The 26056-nt window shown below is 36.5% G+C and overlaps 1 protein-coding gene and 1 long non-coding RNA gene across 2 annotated transcripts in view; one reads left to right on the forward strand and one right to left on the reverse strand.

The window, feature by feature from the left end:
* The window catches only part of LOC138858914 (uncharacterized), a 428364-nt gene that overhangs the window by 31441 nt on the left and 370867 nt on the right, over positions 1-26056 (reverse strand). The window lies entirely within an intron of this gene.
* On the forward strand, positions 14586-15563 carry LOC118683589 (uncharacterized). Its single transcript, XR_004979418.2, has 2 exons — positions 14586-15223; positions 15286-15563. It is a non-coding gene; the product is annotated as an uncharacterized lncRNA (long non-coding RNA).

The raw sequence follows: 26056 nt of genomic DNA on the forward strand, positions 1-26056 counted from the left end.
AAACATTGAACCCAACGTTTGCCAAAGGATGTCTGCACTGTGCTCCATTCATCAATTTGTTTGTCACCTACATACTGAGAAATATAAATGATTTGTTCAAACAACGTATGGGAAGTAATGTCTGATGCTTTGAAAATATTATAATATATTTATATATTTTGTAGTTTCCTCACATGTTTTCTCAAATTTTCCCAGTCGAGTCAGTGAGTAGCTCCTAACCACATAGTTTTACATGACCAAACTGTGTAGCCATGCCTCAAGATATTCGTAGCAATCACCTGATTGACATATTGATGACAATTAAAAATTGGAAAACGAAGATTGAGGTTTAAAATGAAATATTTACTTCGAAATTGTTTCGCCTCTACCTCAAACTGCTTCAAGTCTTAGTTTTCTTTTTTCAGGTTTTCCATTTCCGCTTTTACTTGCAACGGAAAGTAATTGTGTTGGTTGGATGTTTGCAAATTGTTCATTAAATGTTGTAAGTGTTTGTAAATTACAACTGCTGGAATATCATCACCTTCAATTTTCTATATTGTTTCTTCGAAAATCGTGGCCTAAAATTAATGAGATAAAAACTTAATTAATTTCTCGATTTTGGAAAAATTTCAGCTAATAAAAATATATTTTCACTTGTTCATGAACAAAGATGAACTAGTGCGTCGACAGTGGATTACTGAAAAAATGGCGGATTCATCTGGCTTTTTGAGAAGTGAAGGAAGGTCGTCAAAATACGTTTTCAAAGGTTGGAACATTCAAATTTTCCCCAACCAGTTGATCGTATTCGTCTTCAAAAATATCGCAGATTGACTTTAATGCTTCTGTGAGAATGGTGTGGATGTAAAAATGTGTGTAGATCTGAACAATAATGCTCTCTACAAATATTTCAGCATCAAGTGCATAAAGTGTGCGTTACGAATCGCATTATGCATGATATGTGCTTGACAACGTACAAAGTTCGAAATTAATTTGATTTGCAAGAACATTTTCTTCACTTTTTCAATCAACGTGACCGAAATGAATTGGCGTATTGTCACTACAGTAAGCGATCAATTTATCAGTCAATTAAAAGACTCTTTTAATCAATGCAAAAATCATATCCGACGTTTCACCTTTTTCTTGTTAAAGTTAAATTATTTTAACATTTAGTACATTTTGTGCTTCATTGTCTTCAAATGATTTTCAAAATCAGCAGCATCCGAAAAAGTTGCATAACATTTGTGGCATAGAACGTTGGAATCGTGATAAGTGACTCTCAAAAAAGAATATTTTTTCTTCAAATTATCGTTGAAAACACACTTTCGTTTTGACATTTCTCAAAGTAATATTTATTCGTAAATATTTATGCTGCGAATTCACAAAATTATCTTTTGTTTCACTTTGAATGTTGAATGAAAGTAATGAGCAGTCAGTGATCCCGCTGACGTTCGAAATTTATTACAGAACTCAATACATTCAAACCGAAAGTAGAATAAAAAATAGAACATACAAGGTGCACCATCAACATTGTTTAATTTTTGTTCCGTTTATTGAGAACATTTTTTTTTCTATGCCCGGGACGGCCAGGACGCTTAACTTGGCGTCTGAAGTTTCACTTTAAAAAATTGTAATTCAAAAGTTAATTCAATTATTTTTTAACGCAACGTATCAGACCATTGGAAGACCCAGGAATAAAATGAATTTAGTTCATCTGGAACGGTTTGCAGCGTTTGGTACCACTAATTTGACTAATCGAATCGATCAGACTTAGAAGGAGGCCGTATGGCGAACACGATAGAATCCACGTCAAAGTCCTGGATCAACCTAGACAGCGAAATTCGTAGTTGCCAGAATGTTCGAGTGACGATTTTTAGTTAACAATCTACTACATAAGGGCTGAAGGATTATGAAGCAGACTAATAAGAGTGCTGCCATGTAAGGACATACATTGTAAGTAGGGATAAAGAGTAGTAAAGCGTTAAGTTGTTTGGATTAGAAATAAAGATAAATGTATAGCCATTATATTGGAACTTTTATTTAACAATCTAGTGATCTAACTCAAGATTTAGTTACAAGTAGACGATTGATCGAGAAATCCGTTACAATATATGTGTACGTAGATGGCAAAATCAACGGTGATCTTGCAAAAAAGGCCTCCGTTAGGTCCTTCTACTGGAATACAAGGTGCAATTCGATTGGTAGTCAAGTGGAATGTCGGAAATCATTATATAGGATATGTTATGTTGATGGCCGTGAAATGGAAGGACTAATTGCATTAATTTTTGACATTGCTCAGGTATACTTGAGTACTTACTTTCAAGCAATTTTATCTAATATATAAAATTCTCAAGTCACGGTGTTTGTTGCCAAACTCCTCCGAAACGGATGTACTGATTTTAATGAAATTGGTGTGCTTACAGCATAGGTCTGAGAATCGGTCAACATCAATTTTTTATACCCCTAAATGACCTCTCAGGTTGATTTTATTCTTTTAGTGAATTTAACATTATTTCTTAGTGCTTAAAATATACGATATCGCAGACATTGACAATCTGCTGAGTAAAACTTTCAATAGTAAATAAACACAAGTAAGGACGTTATAAGTTCGGGTGTAACCGAGCAGTCTATACTCTCGCACCTTGCAAGGATCAAAGCCCGGGAAATTACTTCACTTTATTTATTTTATTATATGAATTTCAATTATATATCTTACACATTGACCGATATTTTCGATAAAAAGTCAACTATATGCACTGGGGTCAACATATTCAGTACCTAGGGCTTGAACAGTTTTAGTTCGATTTAGACAACTTTAGTCCCAAAGTGGATTATTTTAAACGCATTATTCACGCAAAGTTTGACCCGATACAATCATTGTTGCTTGATTTGCATAGTGGAAAGTGAAATAATCAGATGGAATTTAAAATGGTATTATTGTGGAGTTTAGTTAGGTCAATTTATTTGTTTTTGATTAATGGCGTTTTGTGTGCGCGCCAGTGGTCATATTACGCCCATCTGCAATACCAACCGTCTTACGGTACCAAGAAACATGTGAACCAAGACGGACGGACGGACAGACAGTCACCCGGATTTCAACTTGTCTCTTCATCCTGATAATTTAAGTATATATATTCCTATATTTAACTCGATTGTTTTTAGGTGATACCATCCACCAACATGTTGCGAGAATATACAAAATTTGGTGCAAAAAAAAAAGAGAAAAAATATTTAGGGTGGACCATCTTTAACATTCAAGAATATAAAATAGATGTATGCCAATTGTCAGATATAACCGATAAGCACGCGATATTTCATCAAAATCGGTCCAGCCGTTTCGGCGGAGTGTGGCAACAAACACCGTGGCATAAGCATTTTAACGAGTTGGTGTAAACCTTGGTCCTCATAATCCAAATATAATGAATTTCCATCCTCTGGTTGACGTTTTCCACATCATCTCAATATATTAAACTTAGACTCTCCGGTATGAGTATTAATATTTTTTTATATATAAAATTACTTCAAAATATGTTCCCGAGTATAGCTGAGCAATGTCAAAATTAATATCCTTCTCTATCCCCAATATATATATGATTTCCGTCTTTTCACCTGACTTTAAACAGTTCCGGTTGATCAAAAAGTGATATTTTAATGAAATTAAGTGGATAAGTTTTCTTAAAAATTATGTGGTTTGACGCTGAATTTGAATGAAATTAGTATATGCCTTGGTCTAAACCTCACACCTTTATATCATAAATCCTAATTTTCTGGTTGACGTTGGTCTAGTTACCATCACATTCATACATATGTATATCTCACTTCAAGATGTTAATTTTTTATTTAAAAATAATTTTCGCTGACGCGAACTAAAATATAGCAATAAAACAGAGACTAAGTTTGTGGCCTTTAATATAAGTCACGGTTTCATTTAATAATAGATTTTTAATTCTTTCTCAAAATTTTTTTAATATAAGTTTTTGCCACACCTGAAGTAATTTCCTGGCCTATGATTCTTGCGAATTGCACGAGTATAAAATTGTCGGTTCCGCCCTAGTACCCATTATCGTACATACTTTATGTAAAAAATTCAAGCTTCCGTTTAGTTTAATGCCTAAAATGTGTGAAATCGGTCCACGAATCTCCCCAACGCCCTTAGGTTCAGTCGAATCCTACCTGAAGCTATCCTTTCAACTGCAACAGACTCAGTTAATGGAATTGGTATAAGTGAAATCAAAACTATTTTGAAAGAGTTAAACTATTCAAATGGGATGTAGAGCAGGTTCGCCTACACTCGGTGCATCCTGGATAACACTAAATGACCTGCGGCTTTTACGGCTTTTCTAATAACTCCTACGGTTTAACCTTTGCTCGACACGGATATAGTTTGGATTATTAGATGGATCTGTTTGAACCCTGGCCTGCTGGTCATGCTATTCTTTCACCTGAGTATGCAGGGGTGACACCCTGATGATGGGCTGTTGGCAAGGCCACCTCCGTCCTGTTAAAACCGTGGCAGGCCTCAGAGTACGTTCCCCTTCTGTCATCATTAAGTTGGTATGATAGGTGTTTGTTGAGATGATTCCTTCTTTGCGCTGGTCGGCTCTGAACGCACTGCCTCATTAGGACGTGCGTCAACCCTCGCCTTGGCATCGTACTACCTTGGGACCATAAAAGGCGACTAGCTTTCCGGGAGATGAATAGCGGATCTAAGTGGGGACCCAATTGAAATAAATAGCATCAACAACACAAATAAGGACGAGGGAGGTAGCAGGTCAAAACCGACCTCTGCAAATGTAGACGATTCCCTGGGGGTACATCTTAACCTAGGGGACCCGCTAAAGGCTGAGGACAAAACTTACGGGGGTACTTGGCTTACCGTCGGTAGGGGCGGTAAGGCGGGGGAAGTCGTCAGGAATCTGCCAACTGATTACTTAGACAGGGCGGAAGGACGAGATGGAATCGCCAACACCAGCAGAGGAAACTCTGCTAAGTTTATGAAATCTGATCAGCATGCTAGAACACTTAAGTCGAACGAGCCCAACACCTCGATAAAGCGAAAGAGGTCGCAGTAGGAGGAGTCCTCCCTCGGCAAGAAACCTCGGGTCAAAGCCGCACCGATGTTTAGCGAAATCGCTAAACTCGCCAGCTCAGTAGAGATCGGTGTATACGACCGCAGCAGGGGAGATGGAGCCATCCCCCATGGTGAGTGGAAGTGGGTGCTATCTCCGGTGGCTGCAATCTTCGCAGTCTTTATGAAGATGGTCAAGTGAAGCCTGGACCACCCCAAGATGTAAAAGTTTCGGGTGAATCTTTGGCGTACACAAACTAATAAAGTGTGCCGAAGAACGGCATTCCTTTATAAGGCGACGGTAGCCAGGGTAGAAAAGTTTAGAAGGGAGCAAGGTTCGAGGTGGTGGCCAAATTGGATCTTCCGATGCGACCTCGGGCTCGTGTCTGGTTTCAGGCCTAACCTTCTACCACGACCGAATTGAAGAGTTATTGCGGTACTGCAATCCATCTCTTCCCACCCAAGACTGGAGGGTGGCTAGACTGGAGAGGTTCAAGGAACCATATCGGCAAGCGCTGATACTCCTTAACAAGCAAAGGGGGCCATAAGTTATGGCTTCGAGAGGGTCGTTCTTAGGATACTCCCAACAGAAGCCAGGAGGGATGGCTTAATTTCGGAATAGAGGGTTCTAGACGACCATTCCTTCTCCGATCATAAATATATTGGTTTCAGCTTGAATGCCTGGCCATTTACAAGTCCGAGTTGAAGCATAGAGAGCCTCGTGGAGAGCCCTCTGCGGTCGTGTAGAGGGTTGTCATGAGTCCTCACGGTTCAGGCGCATTCTAACAAAAAATCTTAATCCATTGGGGTATCTGAGAAATGCAGATGGTAGTTGCACAACGAACAGCAAGGAGTTGTTGCTCTGCTGGAGAAGTGCTAGTGGGAGAGCTTCAGGAGGACTGTACAGCATTCCTGGACCTTCCGAAAAATCGTCACCTTACCTGGGCGTTGAAATCTTTCAAACCCTTCAATACCCCCGGGGCTGCTGGCATTATACCGGTGCAACTACAGCGTACGGTTCATTTACAGATGTCATGCAGCTGGCTGGCCCCTATCTACGCGAACTGTGTTAGATTGGTCCATGTGCCGAAGGCCTGTAAAAGCTCTCACGTCGGTGTAAAAGATTTCAGACCAATCATCCTATTATCGTTTCTGTTGAAAACGTTGGAGAGGTTTATAGATCTGTACATTAAGAACAGAATACCGAGGGATAAACTGTTACGGGCGAAGTATGCCTATATCAAAGGCAGGTTGGTCGACACAGCTTTGCATCATGTAGTGTCATGGCTGGAGATAGCTCTCAAGTACAAGGAATTTGCTGTGGGCACCTTTCACGACATCGAGGGGCCTTCAAAAAGTTTCAGGTGAAATCGAAGTTCAAGCACCGCATTTTTAGTTTTCTTTGTGACAGAACTGTCGTAGCGGAGTCAGGTGGTGCCAAGTCAACCAGAAAAGTTAATAGGGTAAATTCGCAGAGAAGAATACTCTCCCCACTGCTCTGGAACTTTGTGATAAACGACCTACTTATAGAACTCTAGGAGCCAGGCTGTAGAGTGACAGCCTATGCTGATGATGTGGTTCTTATGGTTAAGGGAAAATTGCTAAATACCGTCTACGAGCTCACCGAAGGGTATCTAAACGTGGTATCTAACTGGCCGAATAGAAACGGCATAGCCGTCAACCCAAGTAAAACCGAAATGGTTTTGTTTACTAGGAGGTATGATATCCCAAATGTTCATCTCCCCTCTTTCGGGGGTTCACGTCTTCATCCTTTTGATAAAATGAAATACCTCAAAGGGGCTATAGGGAAGAGGTGGGGACCCTCACTTAAGGTGGTGTTCTGGCTCTAAGAAACTATAGTCAAGACAATAATGTGCTATGGTGTGTTCGTCTGGTGGAGGGATCTCGAAAAGTCCGCACTGGCTAAGAAGCTTGAGCGGGTCCAAAGAGCGACCCTAATCGAAACATAGCACCTGTAGGCATTGCTGATAGGTGTATTGCTGCGAAGTGTGCTCTAAGGCGCACAGAAGCTGGGCTTATGAAGAGATCCGAACAAGGACACGTCTCCTTCAGCTGCATACCGGAAAATTTAGATGACTGCGTCGCTGAGGCCACTCGAGGCGGCTCTCTGCTCATATCCTTGATATATCGCGTTGGAATATTCTGCATGGTGGATCAGATTTTGGCTAAGTTGCCATGAATATGGGCGAGGGTTACCAAGTTCACGAGAAATTAGTAATTAATATATTAATCGAAAACTTATAAAATGCCATAAATATGCGCTAAATCAAGATATAAAACTGGAGTTTAGTCCAGGGGAGTGGAGTAGCAAGGGGCAACTGTGGACTAAAAATTATGACATAACTAGCGTGACCCGCCCTCTAATAGGTTCAATGTACATATATCATAGACCCACTAAAGCTACAATAACTAATTTCGCTTAGGACAAATCCTATAAGAATCCTCACCGTCAGTGTGAAAATGGATGGAATCGGGTGATAATCCCGCCCTCTTCCCCTATAACGGTTTTGTTAAAATCTTCTTAAAGCCCGATAAATTAACAAAATGCGCCAGAAACATTAAATTTTATACCCAGGATACCACAAAAGGGCTTATAAGAGCAGGTGTCAAAATTGGATAACGAGCGTGGCACCGCTCACATTTAACATAATCCTGACGATCCTATGTCACATTGCGAAAATGAGCGCAATAGGACTACAACCACGCCTACCTCCAATATAACACCATTTTAAATTCCATCTGATTCTTTCAAAAATCAAACACCAACCAATACATTCGGATAATATAATACTTTGGACAAATAGTGCCATTGAGGTATGCCATCTCGAGTCTGAAAATATGAATATCGGACCATACCTATTCAAGCCCACACATAGCGGATATGTGGACTCCAGTGCCTATAGTTGACTTTTTACCGAAAATATCGGTCAATGTGTAAGATATATAATTGAAATTCATATATTGTAATAAAATAAATAAATATTCGTTGTCAAAAAACCATTTCTGTTTATACTCCTCAATACAGTTGTAATGCATTCTATACAACAAAACACCAGAACTATTTCTTAAAATTTGAGTAAATTTAGTTTCCAAATCGCTCTAATTAATTTCACTGTGAGGCAGCAGTTCTTACTACTAATTATTAAAATATGTAAAGAAATCGCAAACGAGTATACTATTTGACTTTGAGAGAATATGACATGTTTGGTTACATCCGAAAATAGTCCTTCCTTACTTGTTTAGTTTAAAGTTTTCCTAAAACCTGAGGGTATTTTCTTTGATTTATTCCTTGCAAGTTGCAAGAGTATAAAAGTTTCAATTGCTAAATTTTTAGAATTTGGCAATGGTACAATCATCTTTAAATCTGATTGTATATAACTGCGTGGAATTTTATCTACAGTTTTAATGGATTGATTTTTGTAGACCAAAACTCCTATTTTAGATAGCCTAAGCCTATAAAAATATATCTATAAATAAATAATCTGTTTGAAAATATTGGGCAATGTGAGAGATGTATTATTGAAATTCGGGGAAGATTTTTCCTTGATATTAATACAAGTATACACTAGTGTCACAAATGGGATGATTCTGGTTAATACTTCTGTTAGCCTCCATATACCTAATAAATATCGGCCAATGTTGGAGTTATTTTACACTGTTATGCGTGCCTAAAATGGATAAAATCGGAAGAAAACTTGTCTTAGCTCCCATATAACTTATATTCAGGATTTTGAATCACTCGGCTGACTTTACTCCATACATATGTTTCTATTTATATATTTAGAAACATTCTGAGAACACGAAATTTTGACAGGCCGGGCACAAGGCAGAATAAATGCAACATTTTCGTGAGAAAAGAATAAAAAAAATTAATAGCGTCAACGAAAATTATTTTAAGCTTATCCTTAAATGAGATATATGTGATATAAACTCAACTGAAGAAGTTGAATTTAATGTATTGATTTTATGTGAAAAACGTCAACCATAGGATCGAAGTTCTTTACATTAGAGATATGAGGTTGAGACCAAGGTCTAGACCAATTCCATTTATATTCAGTGGTAAACCAAATAATTTTCAAGGAAACTTTTTCTTTTATACCTCAATTCAGTAAGCAGTCTCTAGTCACTATTTGAGATATTTTGAAGTAAAGTCTTTAGTCGCAAAATACTGTCTCAAACTTCTTACCTGATTCTAAACAGGTTACAAACCTAATAAAAAATTTTGTTTTCCATTTTGAATATACTGACATTTCACTAACTTATGGAGATCGTCATAGATATTAATCGATAGTCGGTTTTTGTATTTTGTAAGCCACTCAAACACGTAAAAATTAAAAAAACAAAAACAATTTCAAATAAATTTTATTAGTAATATTACTATACAATCTGACCTGGCAAACGTTGTTTTACCAAATACATACATATGTACAGATGTATGTTATTTTTATACTCTTGCAACATGTTGCTATAGTGTATAATACCTAACGGTTGTTCGTATCACCTAAAACTAATTGAGATTGAAATCCGTCCATCCCTGCAAGCTGTAACATGAGAAGCAATTAAGATATCTTGCTGAAACTTGGTACACATATTCGTTAGCACTATAAAAAGTTTGGTATTGTAGATGGGCATAGTCTACCCACTGCCACGCCCACTAAACGCTTTTAATCGAAAACTTATAAAACGATATAACTAGGCAATAATTAAGATATAAAGGGTGTTTTTTTAGAGGTTTAGAACTTTAAATTGCAATAAAACAACGATACATCATTCGATTGACATGCGTTTTATTTATCCGAAAGATAATCTTGTGGCATTACATTTTAAATATGATTTCTGGCATATGACTGCCACTGGCCCGGATGTAATCTAATCTGGACGTCCAATTTTCGATGACTTTTTCCAACATTTGTGGCCGTATATCATCAATAACACGGCGAATGTTGTCTTCCAAATGGTTACGCGTTTGTAGCTTATGCGCATAGACCAATGACTTTACATAACCCCACAGAAAGTAGTCTAGCGGTTTTAAATCACAAGATCTTGAAGACCGATTTCCAGGTCCAAAACGTGAAATTAGGCGGTCACCAAACGTGTCTTTCAATAAATCGATTGTGGCACGAACTGTGTGACATGTTGCACTGTCTTGTTGGAACCACAGCTCCTGGAAAAGTTAGTAATCATGGCTCTATACCAATCACCATTTACTGTAACGTTCTGGCCATCATCGTTTTTGAAGAAGTACGGACCAATGATTCCACCAGCCCAGAAAGCGCACCAAACAGTCAGTTTTTCTGGATGTAACGGTGTTTGGACATACACTTGGGGATTAGCTTCACTCCAAATGCGGCAGTTTTGTTTGTTGACGTAGCCATTCAACTAGAAGTGCGCTTCATCGCACCATATGATAAAATGAACGTAGTGCGCGATACGTACTCCGCACAGAACCATTATTTTCGAACACTATTTGCAAGCGTTGTTCAGGCGTGAGTCTATTCATGATGAATTGCCAAACTAAACTTAGATTAAATCACTTGACAGCTGTTAAATCGGTCGCCACCTTGAACAGTAATGCCAACTTAAAGTACTATACCTCGAAACAAACACCCTTTATATCTGTAATTTGGTACAGAAGATTATATAATATTAGAGAGGGGCATCTATGGTTAAAAACTTTTTCAAAACTGGGCGCGGTTACATAGAATAAGTATTTTTACACTTCCTTCGACAGTGTGATAATGGATTAAATCCGATGATAACTTCGCCCTCCTCCTATATAACGGTTTTGTTTAAAACTATTAAAACTGTGATAAATCAGTAACTGAATGCGTCAAAAAAATTTAATTTTACATCAGAGATGGCACAAGAAGATTTTGAAGGAACAACATTTTGGCGAAATCATATATCTCCGGAACTACTTGATCAGTTTTAAAAAAAATGTCGTACATAAAATTAATTTAAAAATCCAATCTTATAAAGAGAAAATAAGCGAAATCGGACTACAATTACCCCTAGTGCCGCACACCTTTCAAACAGCTTTTTCATATGTAATTCTCCATGTAAAATATGAAGTACTCGTTTGTCTGAGAAGACTATGTCATTAGCAATTTCACGCTTATTCAAACTTGGACCTTAACTCGATCCTTTTGTTGACGTGTTTCACATCAACTCAATATATTAAATTTTGCCTTAAGTTTATATCCCATATATCTCATTTGAAGATGATTTTAGTACAATTTTTTCTGGCGCGAAGTTAAATATAGTAATAAAACTAAGTGAGTATATTACCTATAATATAACTTAATAAAATACAAAAGATTGTAATCCATTGACGATTTCGTCGAATAATAAATGTTGAGTTGTTTCGCAACATTTTTATACACTCGCAACCTGTTGCTACAGAGTGTAATAGTTTTGTTCACCTAACGGTTGCTTGTATCACCTAAAACTAATCGAGTTAGATACAGGGTTATATATATATAAATGATCAGGATGAAGAGACGAGTTGAAATCCGAGTGACTGTCTGTCCGTCTGTCCGTCCGTCCGACCGTGCAAGCTGTAACTTGAGTAAAAATTGAGATATCTTTATGAAACTTGGTAAACATGTTTCTTGGTACCGTGAGACGGTTGGTATTGCAGATGGGCGTAATCGGACCATTGCCACGCCCACAAAACGCCATTAATCAAAAACAAATAAATTGCCATAAATAAGCTCCGCAATAAGATACAAGACTGTTATTTGTTACACAGGATCACATTAGGGAGGGGCATCTGCTGTTAAATTTTTTTTTTTAAAGTGGGCGTGGTCCCGCCTCGAATAGGTTTAATGTGCATATCTCCTAAACCGCTAATGCTATAATAACAAAATCACTGGAAGCAAATGTTTTTAGCACTTCTATTGACAGTGTGAAAATAGTTGAAATCGGGTGGCAACTCTGCCCACTCCCCATATAACGGTACTGTTAAAAACTACTAAAAGCGCGATAAATCAAGCACTAAACACGCCAGAGACATTAAATTTTATCTCTGGGATGGTATGAGATGACTTTATAGGAACCGCGTTCAAAATTAGGCAGTGGGCGTGGCACAGCCACAATGCTAATCTTGTGCCATTGCAAAGCACCGTAGTGTGTTCAAATTATGAAGCAAATAAACCGGAAATTCAACTCATGCCCAGCATATCCAATGAATGCAAAAAGTCAATTGGTTAAATCACATAAGATTTGTATGTCACCAAGTCCCGTGGCAACAACTGTTGTATCATTGAATTTAATCTATTGAAGCCCATAATTTTTGCTGCCAAAATCGTTCTTTCTGCCAGCCATTGAAGATTTTAATATTTTGTATGTACACTAGGAAATATAATGTCGATGAGAGTATTTTGTGAGTTGATGAATGTGCAGAAATTAGTCTGTAATTTTATGCATCCAGTATTTTCATTTACAGCTACTTTTCTATTGCCAAAATTTAACAGTTGTTTTGTGAAAGTTTCGACAGATGGCTCTTGAAATATATGAACGCGCATGTTGACTTTCAGTTGTAATTTTTCAACATAACGCCACAGTCGCGATGATTTTAAGCAAGCGTTGATATCATCAAATTAAGTTGAATGAGTTTGAAATCACGTGAAAGGAGTAACAAAGTGCCGCGAAATAGTATGCGGTCGTTAGTTAATTTTTGTGTATCATTTAGTAGTGGAAGTTGCGAGTAACAATCGCTGCCAATTCGAAATTGACATTGAATAGATCAGACGCACTCCGATTTGATGAACTCATACCGAAATGGCTGATTGGCAAATTCTCAATGACATTGCGTCCCTGAATGATATCTTTAGATCGTTGCACCTTGTACGATGTCGATATAGTATATCATATCATGTATATGTACTAGGCTCTGGACACATGTCATAGTACTTAATTGTAGAGAAATTTATACGTTACATACTGTTGTCGATTTCTTTACGTATATTTTGAAATGACAATGGTCCGGTGACTTAGGCCAACAACAGGCGCAGATAAAAGCACTCACTCTGCCTTGGATTAACTGTATACACCGACCCAATTATTATAGCAAGATTTCGTTCAAGAAAAATACGCATTGGCCTATTTCGAGATGCAGAACTAAATGGATATCTGCTGAATCTTATTTATTAATTCGCAAACCGAAAATACACCCAGCAGCTTCATTGTTGTTAAACCGGCCAATTTGGTAAGTTATTATTTTTATTTTCGTTTTCATTTATTGGAAGGGCCTTAACAATAATATTTTCAATACTCAATTCACTTATTATATTCGTATACTTGCAAATATATTTGATGCTCTTCATTGAACTCCAGAAGATTTACAAATTTAATATTCCTTTTCTTGTTCTTATTAAACAATAACTTGAAAATTTCATTGTTTCGCCTAACTTACTATTTTAACCAACTTACTATCCAAGCAATTACTATTTTCCTGCTTTTTAACTAAATTATAAACAGTTTTCCTTGAAATTTTGTATTGAAACCAAAACTGAAACGCCACGTTTAAACTTGGTAACAATCTTCTCATTTTATTTATAATTTTTAAAACTGCTCTGACTCAAACCAAATTAACGAATAAATACTAATTCACATTGTGTAAATACTTTTGAAGCACTAAAAATGTATACTTGAAGCTTCCGGTGCGTTTGAGCTACGTAATAATTGCAGCAGTACACCAACGGTGGCAAACCCCATCTAAAGGACAATGGACTCATAGACTGATTCCGGACATTCATTCGTGGATAGACAGACAACATGAGGACCTGAATTTCCACCTAACCTAAATAATGAGTGGGTATGGATGCTTTAGAAAGTATCTATTCCAAATAAATCATGATGTTAGTCCGTATTGTCCGACGTATACAGAGTACACAGAAGGCTCTGAACAGTGCCCCCGCTTTTTAAATATTAGGGAAAAGTTAAAATCTACTCTCGGCGGTAGTGTAACGGTGGAAACTCTGACCACACATACATATGTGTCAGTCTTCTGATAAATGGAAAGCTGTCAGCGAAGCGGCTGCTCTAATTATAACAAAACTGAGATACTTGCAACAGATTAGGAGTCAGTCAGTCTGTGCCGTAGAGGAGACTTAAATGTCCTTTTCTCTCCCATGAAGTAACACTTTATCCGGTGGTTCCGTGAGAGAGATATGAGATTGGAGTAGGTTAGGTTTAGCGGATTAAAGTTCCGCACTTCGGCTTTCGATGCTTCCCGCTACTATAAAAAAAGTACAGCTACTCTGTTGCATATTTGCTGATACTCTGCAGATATGCAGAAAAAATTTAGTGTTGCCGATTATTTGCATAAATTGCGTGCAAAAAGTGACAGTAGAACGTAATGCTGTTGTAAGTGTTGCCAAAAATTCACGCAGAACGTGATACTTTGATAAATTTACAATACTGGTGTCGTGATTGCCATTTCGAACGCACCCTTCGTTAGGCTGAGCCAAGTAAGTTTTAACATATTCCCGTTACAAATTTTTATTGTCACATATATTTTGAATATAAATTGTAATAAATTGGAAATAAAATATGAATTAAAATAATTCTAATTTTAAGTTTCATCAATTGGAATTCAGTTTTTCTGAGCAATGGAATCAAAAAGAGAGCTAGTAAAAAAGTTGCATTTGCAAGGAAAAGCAGTGAAATTGTTAAGATCCTCCAGAGCCTTGATATTAACCGCAGATCCGTTCAACGTACTGTGGCTCAATTTAAGAAAATAGTTGCAGTTACACGGTCAGAACTTCAAGTCGGATGAAGATTGCACGTGAGCGAATAAGGAAAAAACTTTGCAGTTTCTGGAAGGAAACTGGCTAAGGACCTCAGCGTGAGCCGAAAAACCATCAGAAACATTATTATTAAAAATTTGGGTATGAAGGCTTATAAGAAAAAATGAATTCACGGTCTAACGGAACATCAAAGACAAATGAGAAGAGAAAGAAGGAATTTGCTTCTTCAGCGGCACGCAAATTGTGAGGTTGTATTATATTATTGAAATGTATCAGAACACAACCTCTGTTATGGTTTGGAGGCCCCATCTGCAAAAGAAAAACTTCCTCTCCGTTTCATTGACAAAGGCGTAAAAATTAACGCCAAATATTATTTGGAGGAAGTGCACTTCTCTATTCATGTTTGGTAATAATCCATCCTGCTTTCAACAAGATTCTGCCTCGGCTCATAAATCAAGAATTTTTCAGAAGTGGTGCTAAGACAATATACTCAGTTTCATGTCATGAATGGCCCCCTTTTTCCCCGGAATTGGATCATTTGTTTATGGGGATATATGATGGGGAAATTAACAAATGTAGAAAACGTAAAACCGGACCAGTTTAAGCGCCGTTTGAAATGAATTTGGGACGAAATTCCAAAAGAAGTTGTGCATGCCGCTAAAACCGTGTGAAGCTTTTAAAACCAATGAATTTTAATAAAGCAGGTCTATAGTTTAACTAATAAATAAAACAAGTTTTCATCCCAACTTTAATGTACATTTGTTATGTGGTTATTGAATGCTTTACTCAGCAGAGATGAATATGGTACCACGCAACGATCGTCAATGTCAATGTCTGCGAAATCGAAATTTTTAGCACTAAGAGTTATGTTAATTTCACTACAAGAATAAAATTAACTTGACAGTTGCGCTGAAAACTTGACGTTCGTATCATTGTACAACAGTCACTGCTACGATCAAGACACAAATAAGGCCAAAGACAACATGGACAAAAACTGTATAGAGAGTGAGAAAAAGAAATCCGGTAACAGAAGACACCTGGCGGGGATAACTGATTGATTGATAGAACTGTACATAACAAGTAAGGAAGGGCTAAGTTCGAGTGAAACCGAACATTTTTTACTTTTGCAGCTTGCTAAAATCAAAGCCCGGAAAATTCCTTCAGGCGCTGGCAAAACTTTATATTAAATAGGTAAGGAAGGTCTGAGTTCGGGTGTAACTGAACATTTTATACTCTTCCAAGGTAAAGTGATATACGAGATTTTGGTATAAATTTTAATAAAAAGTAGGAATTATTGCATCCATGGTTTACAATCACAGGCTAGAGGATACACTATTATTAGAAAGAGAATCTTTCAGAATTTAAATAAGAATTCTTACATGTTGACCGATAGATCCCGTAGAAAGTCAACCGGAAGTTCGAAAATATTTGTATAAAGTATATGGGAACTAAGGGAAGTACTAACCAGATATTATTTTTGGCACTAAGGCATGCTGTTATCACAAAAATATTTCAATACTATAACTCACGGACTGACCGATGTGTTCGTGTTAAAAAATCAGCTATATGCTATGAAAAGTTATAGGTCGACCATTTTTGGGCGTAAGATTAAATACCGTATGGATTTATACTCTAATAACTTCCTTGATGTTTGATTTGTACAATGTAAAGGGAAAGAATTAGATGGAATTTAAAAGTTTGTTATATAAGAAGCAGATGTGGTTATATAATTGGGTAACCTCACACACCATATTTGATTAAAATTGTTCTGTAAAAACAGAAGTATTTAAGTAGTTCCTGAGATATATGGTTTTTCCTAAAGTTGGACGGTGCCTACCCTCTAGTCCAATTTTTACACCTGCTCCTAAAAATCCTTCCCTACCATCTTCACTATGAAATTTAATGCTTCTGGCGCACTCATTCTCTGATTTATCGCACTTTTAATAGTTTTCAACAAAACCGTTTTATGGGAAGTGAGCGTGGTTATTATCTGATTTTACCCATTTTCACAGCGTATGAAAAAGTGCCAAGAAGGTTCTCAACAAGTTTGGTTGATTTAGCTTCAGCGGTTTGATAGATATGTATATTAACATTAAACCATTAAGAGGGCGGGGCCACACTTTTAAACGTTTTTTGACTAAATGCAGCTTTCGCTACTAAATTATTCTGTGCCAAATCATAGTTTTGTATCATAATTTTGTGCTTAGTGTTCAAAAGGGTGCCCAATTCATTGGGAAGCACACCACTTTACTGAATCTTTAGTGGATATCACGGTACCTAAGCCTTAACACCACATTCACTACTTGCACTAGTGTTTAAAATTAAAACGCACGGGTAATTTGTTTGTAAATTTATGACTTATTGTTGAATGCATTTCTTACAATTGTGTACAATAAATTATATTTGGAAAACGATTCGCTAATCGTAATCCCGTACGGTGTCCACTGGAATCAGGAACCGAATTCAAGCCAAATATATTATTTATAGCGCGAAGGATCGCTGACGAAAAAAGCAGCGCGCGAGATCAGTCGTAATCGAACGTTGACTTGGTGCTCAGGCCTGTTGACGAAACGAAGGTGTTTTTGCGAATTAATGTGTGGGCGATGATCCCGTCCTTTTTGTTAGGTGTACAGGTGCCGTGTTATGGTGTGTTGTGTTGTCCTGTGTGGCGTGGTTTCATCGGGTGAGGCTTAACTCATTTAAACATCCTGGGCCCCTAGGCGAATATTATATTTTGCCTAGTATTACACATTTTGGCGGTAAATGTTGACAGTATTTCAGCTTGCTGCTGGTAGAGTACCATAGGTATTGATGCGTGATGTAAGCAACTTTATTTCGCGTGTTTATTTGATTTACTATTTTAATTACTTGTTATTACAGTAACAGTATATGCGTGTTTGTGTTTATTATTTTAATTGGAGGTAATTTTAAATTTATTTATTATGCTTTGGTAACCATAGCAACTCCACGCCTGGCTCAGACATAGCCAGAATGGGTGCTCCTTTAAAAAACATACCCGAGGACTAAGGCTGTGAAATCGGAGGGATCTTGCGATATTACAATGTTTGGCCACGAATTAAGAACGGTTTCATTTCGAGTTAGTAATATGGTAAATTCGTCATAGTTTGATTTGTAAGCTACTTTTTTTGACGTGGGATTTGAAGTGGAGTATAGTGATCCCTTAACTTTATGTTTTAATTGTTATAAACATAATTATGAACAAGTAAGGAAGGCCTAAGTTCGGATGTAACCGAACATTTTATACTCTCGCAAAGTCAAATGATATACTCGTTTGAGATTTCTTTGTGGATTGACTGATATTTTCGGTAGAAGGTCAACTATAGGCACTGGGGTCCACATAGTTAGTACTTAGGGGTTTGAACAGTTTTGGTTCGATTTAGACAATTTTTGGCCGCAAGGTGGCATACTTTAATTGCATTATTCACGCAAAGTTTTACCCCGATATAATCATTGTTACCTGATTTGCATAGTGGAAAGTGAAAGAATCAGATGGAATTGAAAATGGTGTTACATGAGAAGTAAGCGTGGTTGTAGTCCGATTTCGCCCATTTTCGCACTATGACATAGAAACATGAAAAGAACGTTATGCACCGAATTTAGTTTAAATCGGTTTAGCAGATCCCAAGATATGGGGTTTCTCCTAAAAGTGGGCTGTGCCACGCCCACTGTCTAATTTTGAACGCGGTTTCTATAAAGCCAATTTATACCATCTCAGAGGTAAAATTTAATGTTTTTGGCGTGTTTAGTGCTTGATTTATCGCGCTTTTAGTAGTTTTTAACTGTACCGTTATATGGGGAGTGGGCGGAGTTACCACCCGATTTCAACTATTTTCACACCGTCAATAGAAATGCTAAAAACATTTGCTTCTAGTGAATTTTGTTATTATAGCATTAGCGGTTTAGGAGATATGCACATTAAACCTATTAGAGGCGGGACCACGCCCACTTTTTAAAAAAAGTTTTAACTGCAGATGCCCCTCCCTAATGTGATCCTGTGTACCAAATAACAGTCTTGTATCTTATTGCGGAGCTTAGTTATGGCAAGTTATTTGTGTTTGATTAATAGCGTTTTGTGGGCGTGGCAGTGGTCCGATTACGCCCATCTGCAACACCAACCGTCTCACGGTACCAAGAAACATGTCTACCAAGTTTCATAAAGATATCTCAATTTTTATTCAAGTTAGAGCTTGCACGGACGGACGGACGGACAGACAGTCACCCGGATTTCAACTCGTCTCTTCATCCTGATCATTTATATACATATAACCCTATATCTAACTCGATTAGTTTTAGGTGATACAAACAACCGTTAGGTGAACAAAACTATTATACTCTGTAGCAACAGGTTGCAAGAGTATAAAAAGAGAGGTGTCGATAATTCGGCTTTATTCGTACAATTTTATTATATGTTATGTTAAGTGCATATGCACTAATTCGGCAAGTAGTAGCGCGCCATATAGCTCAAGTTTATTGAATCAGATATTTGTGTCTTTAAAACTGATATTGTCAGAAGAAACTTTGACTTTATTTTTTCTGCCAATTCATGGAGTGTTGGAACATTGTGAGTTTAGTGGTAGGTGTACGACGTAGTTGTGGCTTTGTAGAAGTCTTCACAGTACTGATCTTCTTGGATTGTAACTGATATCGGGAAGAGTTCTTTTACTCCCAACATTTACTGAATTGTGATTCAATGTTGTGTTCTTTTGAATTTTAGTCAACTTGAATTGTTAATGTGGAAACTGGTTCTGTAACTAGTTCACTTAGAATCCAACCAAACATAATGTTTTGCCTAGAAGGGTGGTTTAAATTTTTTCAACACCTTCAAGTGCTATTTGCGGTATAAGATCGCTGCCTATTAGAATATCTATTTGAGCGCCTTCAAGTGCTATTTGCGGTATAAGATCGCTGCCTATTAGAATATCTATTTGAGCGGGGGTGTTGCAGTTAGGATCTGCTAGATTTAGGTGTGAAACCTTTGCCAATGCTGGCTATTTATGTGATAGCTTGAAATCATTTTAGTAAGTTGTGGTAGGACTATACCTTCTGCTACAATTCGCTTATCCGCTTGGGAAATTAGGGTTATGGGGCAGATTTTATTTGAGTTTTGGACTACTCTTCCGCTCATTCCCGTGATTTCAAAATTTGATTGATTTGATGGCAGTTTTAGCCTATTTTCGCTCTTCTGCATAGTTCGCATGACGTATGTTTTTTCTGTTCGAATTGAACGATTGATTTTTAAAAAACTTCTATTTAAATTGTTGTTACTACTAGCTTGTCTATTGAACCTTATATTTAAGTCATGTTGAACGCTTTTCTTTCTGACTATTTTTTTGTTTACCCTTTTTGCGTATTGGGTAGGTAAGAAATCTTTCATTTGTTGCCACGTGGGGCATTTTCTTCGTGATGAGAGCGATTGCTCCCACAATATAATGTTTTTTCTGGTAATGCGGAGGTGCATATGTTTACCAGTATAGGGCTCCAGCTGTCTGTGTTAATATTCTTTGTTGATAAAACCGACAAACAATTTGAAACAGTAGATTGTAGTCTTATAAATTCTTCACTTGTTTCTTTTTGAATTTTAGGCAAGTTTATTAGTGTCGTTACTTGTTTATTGATCAATATTCTTTCGTTTTCATATCTAGATTTTCCCAAGCGAAATTGAAATTGTCGTCATTTAGTGCGAACTGTTTTACTATTGTGCCTGCTTGACCTTTTGGTTTGTATCGGAGGTGATAAAATTTTTGTGCTTGTGATAATTTTGGACGGTTGATGTATACCGCTGTCATGACATAATCATGTCCCGGAAGGACGGCCATTCTTCATAACCCCCATAAAATGTTTCTGTGTCACATACGGGCACCTCGAGGTGGATGCCTAAACTTGCCTCTTGACTTTGAATTTGTGGCAGCTCTACTCTCGGATGTGGAGTAGGTGTAATTGCATTTATTAGCTTTAATTGATCAGAAATCATAGCTTCGTACTGGTCTAAGCAGTTTTCGTATATTGCGAAAGCCGATGATTTAAAATTGTGTGGTAGATCTGAATTGTCATAATCTACTATGGCGTCATGAGCCGTTTGGAGACGAGTTCAAAAATTGGCAATATTCTGCTTTTTTATTTCCAATAACTGTTCAGAGATGTCTTGAATCGGTGAAGATGAAAATCGAGTGCAGTATCTTTGCCTTTTATTTGCATTGTGGGAACCTGTCTTGGGCGTGTAGCTTCTGCAGGTGTAATTTGATTTTTGTCGTCATCAACTATTTTTGTTATGTTATCTACAATATTACTATATGTGTCAAAGTTGATTAAAATTTTCCTCAGTGTAAACTGATTAAAACGCAGCGATAAATGATAATTAATGCAGAATACTCTTTTACGTTTATAAGAGTTTTTTCTTGCGGATAATAAATATCATAAGCGAAATAAATTTTTTAATTTGTATTTGATTTTGAATATTTTGTTGTGAGTGTAATTTTAATTTTCTTAATTTAGTTTTCAGTTTGAAACAAACAGCAGAGAATCTTGGATTGTCTTCGACGTTTTGGTTCCAACAAGATAATGACCGGAAACATACTGCGGAAATAGTTAGACTTTGGCCTACCAGATCGCGGTTTTGACGTTAAGATTCCGGTTTTTTTTTAAATTGTTTACGACGCGCTGGACAGAAGAATACTTTCTTCCAATCGTTTGCCCAATTTTTCTGAAACTTTTGCCATCTTTTTACAACTTAATGATAATTTTTCTTTCTATTTTTTTAAATAATATTAAAACGCGTCACGAGCTCTTTCAACGTCTAATTATATTAAAACACAATATAATCTACGCAAAAAGAAGGAACAAGTTTATGAGAAGTAACGGTATTTACAATTCAAGCTAACTGAACGCAGACTTTCTGGTGCCTATATTTACTTGTTATTACACTAAAATCCCGTTATCTCAAACATGAAAATAGGAATATACATTTTTGTTTTTACATATTGAACTTAAGAATATAAAAAAAAAATTTTAACTTATTTGCCTATTTACGTAGTGTTTTTACTTAAAAAAATGTGTCGGGTGAACGCAGACTTCATTCGCTATGTTTAAATGAGATAAGCCTCCCCTACACATACACGCCACTCTACTCGGCAAGAACTGGCGCACCCTAGTATAACCCACTACAATACACCACACGGGACAACTCAACACACCACAGCATCGCGCCCAGCAAACAAATAGGATGGTCTCCGCAGCAGATACAACTCATTCGAAGTAATAGCGATCCTACGCGCAATTCTTTTTTCGCTTATCGTCTACGGGCCTGAGCGCCACATCAACTTCCCCCTTCTTTCATCGACTCGCTAGCGATCAGTTCTTTGAGCACCCGCCTAAATCGACTCTCTTTCTTTTTTAATTATTATTTGCTAACGGTGAGTGAAGGTAAAATTAACTTATTAGTTATTTAAATATGGTCCTTCGAGCCATAGTGAGCGGCACTATGGACTAAAAAAAAAAAAAAAATGAACAAACAGTGAAAAAAAAGTGCATTTATTGACAAAAACAAAAAAAAAAAAGTGCAGTGACAAAGTGAACAAAAAAAATATATATATACATATACACATGCTTTTGGTGCAGTGACCACAACAACAAAAAATAATATATATATATATATATATATATGCTTTTGGTGCATAATTAATTAATTAACAGTGCAGTGACCCAAAACACAAAAAAAAAAATCTGGCGCGAAACCAAAAGACAAAAGCAATAAACGGGCGCGAAACAAACTTAAAAACACAGTATACACAATAACATAAATAAAAACAAAACAAACGGGCGCGAATTTTTAAACAGAAAGCGCGGATAAACAAACAGCACAAGGAGGTAGCCAGCTTTAGCACAGGAATAGGAACAAAACGCAAAAGGCACAAAGGCAACATACGCACATACACCCTCCAAAAAATACCCTACAGAATCAAAGTGAGCGTATTTATTTCACTTTTATTTATTTGAGCACATATATATGTTTGTCCGGAAAATACAGTTTATCTTTAAATAAACTTTAAATTATATATGTATCCACATACATATATTGTATATACATTTTTTGCTTATATACGCTTACCATCGTATATGTAAATATACAAAATTCAACAAAAAAACAAATAAATAAATAAAACAAAACATACAAACATATATGCATACCTTAGTGCAAAAATATATATGCTTTCATACATATACATTCATATTACGTACATATATTCGTATATACATATTCTTTATACATATAATTGCTAAGAGCTATATATACCATATATTGTATATTTATTTCATATATATTAAAAATTGAAATTTAGAAACTGCAAACTATATGGTACATACGTGACAAATACAAATTTGCACATTAAAATATTTACCTATAGCCAAGTGCAGACGGTAATCTACCTGCTCATTATCAATTCTCTGTTCTCGCTTTATTCGTACCGCGAAAATAATACGCATATTCACCATATACATACATACGGCACACAATCTGCCTATGCTTATACATATACCCTATATACATTGGGTCAATTCGATATGGAAATTTTATAAAATTATTGAAAAAATTACATATTATTTCAGAAATAAATAGAAAAGAAATAAATTATTAAAAACACAATACAAAAAAAAAATATATATTACCAACAACATACTTACATACATACATATGTATACATATATTGGCATATACAATTTTATAATATTTTCAAAGTCCTCATAGTCAATTATCCGGCAATACCCCTTGTAACAAACAAGCAGGATTGCGTAGCAAAAAAAATACCAAAAGCATATTGATCTCTTCAACGAGCTCTCAATTGCATTAGAAAATATACATACATACTCACAAACAATCCGTGCATACTTATGTACAAAGTATATTGATCTCTTCAACGAGCTCTCAATTTCACGAGCACATAAATATATACTAACAAGTCCGTGTATTAGGGTGTAACTAAATACATCAACATAAGGACATAAAAAATATTATTGAATTAAAAGTGCGATTTTTATCAATTAAATTAAATAAAGCAATATATTCAAAAAGTAAATTCAGTTTACACTGAAAAAATAAATAAAAGGTTATATATTAATAATTCATTGAAACATTATATAAATAACATAACAAAAATATATCCCGGTTCGCCTTTCGAGGCAGTTTAGACCTTTACTGCTAAAATCCTGTAGATCAAACTAAACGAGCCATTCCGCCGTATATGTCATGGTTTAATTTCTCACTCCAGCACATTTGACTTATCTGACTCACTTTTCAAAATTAAAAAGACTTTATTGTTTTCTCTTAATAAATGAAAATGTAACAATTTATTATATTGTAACTTTAGATCTTAGCTGTTGAAATTTTTGTTTCTGTAGCTGAGCAGTTTTAGAGGGTTGGGCGGGAGGAGGGTAATCGTTGGGTTATTATTATTATTAAAATGGTTAATGGCGACAAAAGTCAAACTACACCTGTAGGAGCTACACGCTCAAAACAGGTTGCCAAATTCATTTCTGAGAGTGACAGATTAACACGATACTGCACTCGATTTTCATCTTCACCGATTCAAGACATCTCTGAATCGTTATTGGAAATAAAAAAACAAAATATTGACAATTTTTGGACTCGTCTCCAAACGGCTCATGACGCCATAGTAGATTATGACAATTCAGATCTACCACACGATTTTAAATCATCGGCTTACGCGCTCTACGAAAACTGCTTAGACCAGTACGAAGAAACAAAAGCTATGATTTCTGATCAATTAAAGCTAATAAAAGCAATTGCACCTACTCCACATCAGCGAGTAGAGCTGCCACAAGTACAAATTCAAGAGGCAAGTTCAGGCATCCATCTCGAGGTGCCCGCATGTGACACAGAAATATTTTATGGAGGTTATGAAGAATGGCCGTCCTTCCGGGACATGTTCACTGCTGTATACATCAACCATCCAAAATTATCAAAAGCGCAAAAATTGTATCACCTCCGATACAAAACTAAAGGTCAAGCAGGCACAATAGTAAAACAGTTTGCACTAAATGACGACAATTTTAATTTGGCTTGGGAAGCTCTAACATCTAGATATGAAAATGAAAGAATATTGGTCGATAAACAAGTAACGACACTAATAAGCTTGCCTAAAATTCAAAAAGAAACAAGGGAAGAATTTATAAGACTACAATCCACTGTTTCAAACTGTTTGTCGGTTTTATCGACACAAAATATTCCCACAGACAGCTGGGACCCTATATTGGTAAACATATGCACTGCCGCATTACCAGAAAAATCGTTACTTTTATGGGAGCAATCGCTCTCATTACGAAAGAAATGCCCCACGTGGCAACAAATGAAAGACTTTCTAACTACCCAGTACGAAATCGATGAAAGGGTAGACAAAAAGCTAATTAAAACAAAAATTGTACAACACGACCAAAAAAGAAGCTTCAATAGACCCCGAGCTAGTAGCAAAAATAAATTAAACAGAAGCTTTTGCAAATCTCAATCGTTCACATCCGAACTAAATAAATATACGTCATGCGAAATATGCACAAGAGGACATAAACTACAATCTTGCGAGAAATTCAAAAAATTAAAAATTAAAGAAAGAAACTATTTCGTGAGATCAAAAAAATTATGTACAAATTGCTTGTCACATGCGCATAAGTATAAAAATTGCACAAGCAAATTCAATTGCTTATATTGTCACAAAAGACACCACTCAATGCTTCATTACTGCAAATTTCCCATATCACCCCAAAGAAGCGCTTAAACAAAAAGAACCACAGGTTTAGTCGTAACAACAACACCTAAAAACCAAAATCCCGAAAATTGCCAAAAAGACATAGGCTTAGGCATAGGCTACAACTGCCAACAAAACAAGCCAACTTTGAAATAACAGGAATGGGCGGAAGAGTAATGCAAAACTCTAATAAAATCTGCCCCATTACCTTAATTTCCTCCCAAGCGGATAAGCACATACAAGCAGAAGCTATAGTCTTACCGCAACTTATAAATATGTTTCCAAGCTATCACATAAATAGCAAGGATTGGCAAAAGGTTTCGCACCTAAAGCTAGCAGATCCCAACTGCAACACTCCCGCTCAAATAGATATTCTATTAGGCAGCGATCTCATACCTCAGATAATACTCGAGGGTGTTGAGAAAATTTCAAGCACACTATTGGCACAAAATACTATTTTCGGT

Source organism: Bactrocera oleae, chromosome 2 (assembly GCF_042242935.1).
Source record: "Bactrocera oleae isolate idBacOlea1 chromosome 2, idBacOlea1, whole genome shotgun sequence".
In the NCBI taxonomy this organism is placed as follows: domain Eukaryota; kingdom Metazoa; phylum Arthropoda; class Insecta; order Diptera; family Tephritidae; genus Bactrocera; species Bactrocera oleae.